The 10,000-nt window shown below is 40.0% G+C and overlaps 1 protein-coding gene across 2 annotated transcripts in view; it reads right to left on the reverse strand.

Moving 5' to 3' along the window:
• The window catches only part of si:ch73-211e3.1 (mastermind-like domain-containing protein 1), a 64,396-nt gene that overhangs the window by 37,394 nt on the left and 17,002 nt on the right, over positions 1–10,000 (reverse strand). The window contains exon 1 of one of the 2 annotated variants that reach the window (XM_047816744.1): positions 4,233–4,253. The exons of the other annotated variant lie outside the window; for it this stretch is intronic. The gene's annotated coding sequence lies outside the window, so the exon portion shown is untranslated. Of the gene's footprint in view, positions 1–4,232; positions 4,254–10,000 lie in introns of those variants that run through there. 2 annotated transcript variants of the gene reach the window in all.

Raw genomic sequence — 10,000 nt, forward strand, 5'->3', positions numbered from 1 at the left:
ACAGAAAATTGCTATCATTTGCAAACATCTGTGTCACAAAGATAGACAATAATACAAAAGTAGTTGAGTTATAAAGGCATCGAGTCGCATGTCAGTCACGCTGCCCGTCTATCGTGATTGGTTTTGGTGGAAACACCAAACATGTGGACTTTTTTCTTGTTGAAATGCTGGATTTGAGAACAAATCTAAGAAAATTCTTGTGAAATCACAGACTCCACCTCTAAACGAGTCAGTAATTGAGCTAGCCTTTTACGTTTCCAACACTAACAACATTCTTTTCCAAATGAGGCATTTTTGGGATGTTTTGGGCAGTAAATACCTTGAACAAGCTGCATGATGCTATATATCATAACGTAGAATTTGAGGCTAATTATGCACTGGCCTTGCTTCACTCACGCTAGCAGCTGGAGTGAAAAGACAGAATGAGAAAACTTGGCGTAAGTAATGGTATGAAAGTTCTGTTTTGCAGTGTGCAAGAGGAACAGCTCTACTGCTCACCCACTGCTGTTACATAAACATGCTAACCTGACTTCACCTGAACTGTAGCCAAGATTATTAGTGTCAGCATGTTTATTGTGTGTGTGTGTGTGTGTGTGTGTGTGTGTGTGTGTGTGTGTGTGTGTGTCTGCATGTGTGTGTGTGTGTGTCTGCATGTGTGTGTGTGTGTGTGTGGCCTGCCTTAATCTTACCATCACTGCACCAACAAGATCAGTAAACAGGGCTTTATGAGAGGTGATGAAGCTTGCCCCACTATTTCTCTCTCTCTCTCTCTCTCTCTCTCTCTCTCTCTCTCTCTCTCTCTCTCTCTCTCTCTCTTTCTGAGGCACATCAGGTAAAGCACAAACTCATTTGCTGCATGGCTGGAAAGACACAGAGCTATTGCAAACTATCTACAAAGCACGCACACATATACAGAGAGAGCGTGAGAGAGAGAACCAGTGAGAGAGAGAGAGAGGGAGAGAGACTGAGTCCCTATTGTTTGTCCCACCTGCAACTCTGAGGCCATTGAGCGCTCAAGGCAGCTGCTCTCTCCTCTTCCTCCTCCACTCTGTGTATCATCCCTCATTCCTCTCCTCAATTCGAACACACTCCTTGCATTGTACACCATATCCCTTAACCCTCACCTTAACCCCCTACAATCCTCACAGCAAATTGCCCAGTGCTGAATTAACTCCTCAGATAAGTCCAGCTGAGCACGAATGCATGCTGCTGGAGTTTATTTCACACTGTAGGTGCCAATTAAACACTGTGGGGGTTTGTTAAATACTAGTTTGTCTCATTCTTTCATTAATAATAATAATAATAATAATAATAATGAAAGATGGGAAAGCAGGAAAGGCATGAGTCGGTAAAGAGATGTAGAATATATTAGAACATTTTGCATGCGCAAAAATACTCATAACACACAAAAATACTCTGCTCTTCAGGTCATTGTTTAATGCTTCACAGATAAAGTCTGTCACATACAGAGAACATTATCAGTGTGTCATTTTAGGCTCATTATTTTTATCATATTTGATATTATCATATTTGAAGGCGACATCGTGTCAGAGTTACACAAAATGTTAAACACGCCAGCAAAAACCTGCTGCTTCAGACTATACTATGTAAATAATGTAACTCATTTCTACAATATGAATATAGAATATAAGCATGTGTTCGCCCACGCTGGCTTAAACACTGCTTTAACCAGCACAATGTTTAAAAGACAATCCTTCCAGCCAGGTGTGCACTTATCCTCCAGCAGCTCAGAGTCAGGGTCAAATAAGCAAAAGCACAATTTTATTTCCCAGATCAATACCCAAGGACAAACTGGAAGAATAAAAAAAAAACTACTAAACAAACAAACAAACAAAAAAAACACTGAACAGAAATGTAAAGCTATAATTAGCTAGAATATGGAGGTGACTTTATGGTGGCAGGTGGGCAAGGCGGATTGTCACACCGACCTCCTCAGGAACAGTGACGCAGGCGAATTTGCTGGTGCGTCAAGCGTACCGGGACACTTCACAAACGGACAAATCAGCAGTCTACCCTGACCTTTACATGAGCCTGAGGCCTGGGAGCTGCATGTGTTTGTGTTTTGTGTGTGTGTGTGTGTGTGTGTGTGCGTGTGTGCGTGTGTGTGTGTTTTGTGAAGCAAGTTCTTCAAGAGACGTCACTGTGACGCAATTAAGATTTTAACATATCCCAAAATTAATAACAGCATAGAACCAAAACACACACACATGTGTGTGTGTGTGTGTGTGTGTGTGTGTGTGTGTGTGTGTGTGTGTGTGTGTACAAGCAGGAATATACATCTTCAAAAAATTCTTTAGTCATTACTAGGCCATGTCACACACACACACACACACACACACACACACACACACACACACACACACACACACACACACACACACACACACACACACACACACACACACAAAATTACCATTATGAAGATTTCCCACTGACTTACGTATTAGTATAATCAAAATTCTTTGCCTAATAGCCTTCAGATCAGCCAGCGACTAATTCATTTCAGCTTCTCCAAAAAGTAAAAGCTGCAAAATAATTCATGGGGGAAATAAAAATAATATGTCTCTACAAATAGACCAAAACTGTACGTATCTGTATGACAATATTATGACATATTACAATAATTGCCTAATATTATAATGAGGTTGCATAAAGAAAGCTAATTACTACTCAATTATCTGTAGTAAATAAACTGATTTTTTTTAATTTCTACAACGCTGAAGCAACAAATTTTGCTGTTAACACTGGCATTTACATAATGTTAGTTCTAGGCAAGGTAAAGCAAATCGATGTTCTTTGCAGGGATGTTAATTTTATATTGATGCTTTTAAAAAATACCCAGAAACAAATGTAGCCAGAAAAAAAGGCTGCAGCTGTGGGGCCCCTGTGCAAGGCCCTTAATGCTCAATTACTCAGTTTTATAGTTGCTCTGGATAAAGGTGTCTGCTAAATGCTGGAAACGTAAATTATTTGCTGAGCTTCCTATCTACAATAAATCCATCCATTTTCTCTACAGAGGGAGCCTGGAGTCTATCCCAGTGGCCTTGGGACACAAAGTAGGGGACAACCCTGGACGGGGTGCCAATCATTCGAAGAGCACAATCACACACACTATAGACATGTGCAGTGATGTAGTGATGGCAATCAGCCATCACACATCTTTGAGCTGGGAAAAGAAACCAAAATAAGACAAAAGGCTGGTTTCTCTTGTACTGCCCTTAGCCCATTACTGAGGGGCTCTCCCCAAGGATACACACACAACTCAGTGAGCGAGAGTCAAACAACAGACAAAATGGAGCAGTAGGAAGTACATAAGAAAGATTCAAAGCTACAATACAAACATGCTAAATATAAAAATATTTCACTGGATTAAAGACAGTTCAGAAAAATGTAAAGAAAGCAAAGTCAATCATGAAATATTAATTAAGGAAGTGGTCAAGGTGTGTGTTCTGAACCCATTGTGTCATAAACTTGTGTGTGTGTGTGTGTGTGTGTGTGTGTGTGTGTGTGTGTGTGTGTGTGTGTGTGTGTGTGTGTGTGTGTTTTTGTCTAAGATTCTGCTTGTTCCGGGTTACTGACAATAAGTTCTCATGTTCTTTGTCCTTGCCTAGCTTTTTTCCACTTCAATGGCCACACTAGCACACACACACACACACACACACACACACACACACACACACACACACACACACACACACACACACACACACACACATACATACACACAAACACACACACACACACACACACACACACACACACACACACACACACACACACACACACACACACACACACACACACACACACACACACACACACACACACACACATACAACTGAAACATTGTGCAGAACAAATGAACTGGAAAGTGTAAATCACACAAGATGAAAAAACTGTGACTATGTAAATACACACAAACCTACACACCCACTATACAAACACATATATGTTACACACATGCAGGTATGTACAGTTCACACATTTCATACATCAGTATTTATATGCAATTCTTCAGATGTAAGACAAGTTTATAGGTGTGTGTGTGTGTGTGTGTGTGTGTGTGTGTGTGTGTGTGTGTGTGTGTGTGTGTGTGTGTGTGTGTGTGTGTGTGTGTGTGTGTGTGTGGTGTGTGTGTGTGTGTGTATGTTTGGGGGTGGGGGTATGTTGAAATCAGGTAGTATAGAACAGGTTTAGTGGCACAAACTCACCACAGACTGAAAAGAGCCTTGGGGCACCTGCGCGCACACACACACACACACACACACACACACACACACACACACACACACACACACACACACACACACACACATAAAAAGGTTCACACAGCAATAACACCCAGCAGCAAAATAAGAAATGAATCAATAAACAGCATACACACAGCAAGATTCCAGCTTTTATCATCATATGTAACAAAACCTGTCATCAGTGTCGGCTTTTCATATACAGCAGATTAAACACCTCAGGCCATGATCAAAAGCCTACAATTACATGCAAACTGATATTCACTTGGGTCTTTTTTGTGTTGCGACAATCACTGAAACAGAACTATTTCTTTTAAAAACACAAAGAAAATGCAAATCCAGTGGAGAATATTTTATTGTACGTGTATAAAGTTAAACCAGATTCACCTGAAGCAGTAATAATATTGGCAAAATTTCCACTACATGATTTCCGGGTTTTAAAAACTGATTGATTCTAATCATGTGGTGTTAATATATATATATATATATATATATATATATATATATATATATATATATATTATATATATATATATATATATATATTTGTGTGTGTGTGTGTGTGTGTGTGTGTGTGTGTGTGTGTGTGTGTGTGTGTGTGTGTGTGTGTGTGTGTAGTGAAATTAAAAAGAAGTCTACTTCATTTTTAAACCCCAATCTCAATGTAAATGTTTTCCTATTTGTCATGCTAATAAAAACACTTATAATTTCTTGAGTAAAGAAAGAAAGAAAGAAAGAAAGAAAGAAAGAAAGAAAGAAAGAAAGAAAGAAAGAAACCAAATGGTCCAAATAACACAGAGCACTAGACTGGGATGGACTGGATAAAGAACAATCAGGCTTCTACCTACACCATGAAAGGCTGATTCTGGAGTCAAATTGCCTCAGACAGCAGTGTATAAATACGCTAATGGCAGCAGCACTAATCCATGATACTGACAGCAAAATGTTTGGCTGTGATCATGTTTCTGATCAGCGTCAGAAGCTATAAATATCTTACTATACAGACGGAGACTTTACCCGTGCTGTAAAATAGATCCATCCAGATTAATGCCAATAAACGTGTCAGTAATGTACAATTATCATAACCCTGAAGTAAAATGCAGCTATCGTGAATAAAAAAAACAGTTTATTCAAATAGTTCAATAGATAAAATGAGCTTCGGTATGCAGATTGGATTCTCTTTCTGTAGATATGAACAATATGAAGAAATCTCTTGTGTAGTTTTCTTGTGAGTCGCAGGTTTTGATCAACACTTTTCATATCATGATCACTTCTGTTGCTGATGATTCGGCACCATGTCGCTGAGGCATTTCTGTTTTTGTCAAGACCAATTTTAATTATGAAGTGTTGCTGAGGCAACAGGTCTACAACTGCACACTCAGGAACATTCAATTAATGTGGGTTCAGTTTTCTTTCTGACAAAACGTCTTCTATGGGTTAAACTTAAATTATGAAAAGTTATTTTTATAAGAATGACAATTTCTTGTATTTGAAACATAACGAACTTCGGTGAATCTGACTTAACTTCTTCTACAACATTGGATGAAACTACTCAAAGTTTACACACACACACACACACACACACACACACACACACACACACACACACACACACACACATGCGCGCACACACACACGCAGCCTAATTAAAAACATAGTTTGTCTTCTCCTGGCACAGAAAACAAGCTTTTGAGCTTCATATTAATGAGCACCACCTCATTATAGTTTAAACACACACGCACACTGCTGTATTCCCTTTGCGCATGCACACACACACATATACACACACACACACACACACACACACACACACACACACACACACACACACACACACACACACACACACCCCTTCATAAACACACTGTCATAAACAGACACTAGTGTGCACATGCATTCACTGAAGTTTACTGATTTACCAAACTGGCACAGACACACACACACAAACACACACAATGACACACACAGACATAAACATACACACAAACAGAACACTGTTGGAATGCATATGTTTACAGGGATGTGTGTATGTGTATCTTTTGAAGAGAGTGTGGGAGAAAAGAAGAGACATGCACAGGGCAGGAAAGATACAGATAGAAATATGATGAATGAAAGGAGGTGGTGAATGATGGAGAATAAGACGAAAGGCTGGTTTCTCTTGTACTGCACTGCCCTCAACCCATTACTGAGGGGATCTCCCAAAGGACACACACACACACACACACACACACACACACACACACACACACACACACACACACACACACACACACACACACACACACACACACCTCAGTGAGAGAGAGTCAAACAAAGGACAAAATGGAGAGGTAGGAAGTACCTGTATAAGAGAAAGACTCAAAGCTATGATCCAACCTGCTAATAATAAAGATATTCCACTGGATTAAAGACAGTTCAGAAAAATGTGCTCTAATCCTCCTTTAATCCACACAAAGAGCAAAGAAGTCAGTCATGAAATATTAATTAAGGAAGTAGTCGAGGTGTGTGTCATGAACCTTTACAGCACCTTCCACACTGAGACGAGAGAGTGTGAGAGAGAAAGATAAAAATCCTGTGCTTGTTTTATGAAAGTTGAAAACGTGGACAGAGGTTACAAAGCCAAGGCTTCTCCAAATCCTCAAAGCAACAAACAGTGAGAGAGCACTTTAATTACTTGACTTTGTTCTTAGCAACACACACACACACACACACACACACACACACACACACACACACACACACACACACACACACACACACACACACACACACACACAGACAGATGAATACACACAGATACACACTTGCTGGGCTCTGCGTCTTGTACTGGTTGTTAAAGCAGTATAAATATTCATGTGGAGGGCTGCTGCTGTCAGAGAGGCAGTTTTAAATGAATCACTCGACCTTGCTCCAGTCCAACAGCTCTCTCCTTCCTCAGGAACTGTACTTCAAGGCCGGCCACTCTTTATTTATCATCTTTCTTTCTTTCTTTCTTTCTTTCTTTCTTTCTTTCTTTCTTTCTTTCTTTCTTTCTTTCTTTCTTTCTTTCTTTCTTTCTTTCTTGCATTTCTTCCTTTCTTGCATTTATTTCTTATCTCCCATCTCAAATCCCCTCCTTACTGGTTTTAGAGACACCCCCACCCCCCCACCCCCTTCTCTCTCCCTCTGTATGTGTGACTTCACTCACAGACATCTGCTTTGATAAAGACAACTATTCGAAATGAGACGACAAGGGAATCTGCCTACCTTGAACCCCAGCATCCCTCCTCCTTTTCTTTCTCCTCCCCCAAAACTGTCTTACTCTTCTGCTCTAATTAGAGCTTTTTTGTTTATTACGTGGGTGAGAGAAGGATATGTGATATGTGATATGAGGTGGGAAGAAAAATCACTTTTCCTCTCCGGCATGCTGCGTCTAAAAGCCCTCTTTTAGATAAGAATGGGTTCATGAATGCCTACGCTTTGTACCTTTGTTTAATCTTCTACCCAAAACTGAGTGAGCTCTCCATCCTTTCCCTTATACACTTCTCATACTTATCTCCTCTTCATTCATTTTTACTGTTTCTATTAACACCACTCCCCCCCCCCAATAAATCTCAGCACTGCCCCTTTCTCACCCAGTAGCTCTCCCCAAAACGTCACAGCAATTAAAGCCCTCATAAAATGGCGCCATGAAGTCCCAAAGTGTGTGTATGTGTGTGTGTGTGTGTGTGTGTGTGTGTGTGTGTGTGTGTGTGTATACTGTCATTCTGTATATGTGTGTGCGTTTGTGTCTGTGTGTATTAACACGTCCTTGAGGGGGCAAAAGAGGAGCTAGTTATTGATTGCAGGTCCCTGTACAAACAACACACACACTGCAGGCTGTTGATTTCTCCAGCCCACTGCAATCTCCCCTTCTCTCTCTCTCTCTCTCTCTCTCTCTCTCTCTCTCTCTCTCTCTCTCCCTCTCTCACTCTCGCTCTAATCCCCCCCCTCATCTGCTGAACGCCTTTTCATTGAACCAATATCACTCTTCCCTTGTCCTCAAACTTGGTATAACCTGAAGCCAGGTTTAAAAAACCCTAGATTAGAGTATAAGTGGCATTAAAGTGCACTTCAGTGAGAATGTATTCAATATACACTAGTGATATTTGCAGTTAATGAAATAACAAGAGCGGGACACGGCACTCCATCTTAAGTGCAGAACATACCACTCAGGTCTGCTTGTACAGAGCAAAATACCCGAGGGGCTTCTCTCTTAAAGGAGCTTGTTAGTGTGTGTGTGTGTGTGTGTGTGTGTGTGTGTGTGTGTGTGTGTGTGTGTGTGTGTGTGTGTGTGTGTGTGTGTGTGTGGGTAGGGCTGGGGGGGTATGGGGGTGTCAAGCACCAGGTGTATGCAAGCCCAACTCCTACAGCAATAAAACCTGGACTCACACAGATGTGCATATAAAGGAGCGCAGGTTTACATGCATATTTATATTATTTACACAGCTGTCATTCAGATGTGCCATTTACTAATGTGATTTATCCCATCGAGATTCATAAGCCTCAGCTCTCAGCTCAGTGTAACGCACCCGTGTATATGATTGTGGTCATTATAAAGATGTATGAAGCTTGAAGGTTGAGGCTTTGAAATATGGAGCAGGTGTATAAAAGGCATTCAGCTCTTACACTCTTAGTTACTCAAAACACGGAGATTTTAAAGTAATTAAAAAAAGAAATGGTTTAATGTGTTTTTAAACAACAGTCTCACAGAATCAAACTTTGCAGGCAACCTATTTGTAGCACATTCTATATATGAATATGAAAATTCTGGCACAAGAACCCCTGAATTTCAACATATCAAATCTCCAGTTGAATGAGACGTCCTGCACGGATGTATTTTAATCAAGTCCACCTCGAACACTTTTTAAATAAGATCGATATGTTATGCACACGCACTTAATGCATATGGCTTGTGCTTTTTAATTAGACTGGAATTTTCATGCAAAAAGTCAAATTACAATGAAAAAGGGATAAAAAATATATATATTACTGACCCTATTCAAATAGTCTAGTAGTAAAGGTTAACATTGTTAAAACACGATCATACAGGACGTGACCTTCAGAGAATTTGAATGAAAGTTTGATGTGTTGCTATGCGAATGTTAGTATATAGTTATAAAAACAGTGTGTGTGTGTGTGTGTGTGTGTGTGTGTGTGTGTGTGTGTGTGTGTTTGTGTATTCCTTTAGTCAGATTGTTAAAAGAAGCTGAATAGCTTTTTGCTAACTACAAGTAAACCAATTTGAACTTGATTCGGTTTCAGACGATAATGATTTTGTTTAGCTCTAACATTAACTAATTTAGCAGACACACTTTTATGGCTAATCCCATTCCAGATATCATGCTGTCTTCATAACAAATATAAGCCATAAATTACATTTTTCTGAGCTGACAAACCGAGCTCATAGTTTTTAGTTTCTGAATTGTTTTAGCAAAGAACCCATAAGGGTAAAAACACTGTTTTAAATATATAAATGAGAATTTAGCTCTGTGCTTAGACATCTGTCAGTCTAGGAGTGTGCTGAAGAACATGATGTAGTGACAATATCTCTCAAATTTATTCAGGCAGGCATGCTGAAAAATCAGCTGCACTCTTTTAAGTGTTAATTACATGGCCCACCCTCATAGCTTCCACACTCACACACACACACACACGCACACACAAGCACAGACACACACACACATGTATGTACACACAACTGAACCTAAATT

This window comes from Tachysurus fulvidraco, chromosome 1, assembly GCF_022655615.1.
Source record: "Tachysurus fulvidraco isolate hzauxx_2018 chromosome 1, HZAU_PFXX_2.0, whole genome shotgun sequence".
Taxonomy (NCBI): domain Eukaryota; kingdom Metazoa; phylum Chordata; class Actinopteri; order Siluriformes; family Bagridae; genus Tachysurus; species Tachysurus fulvidraco.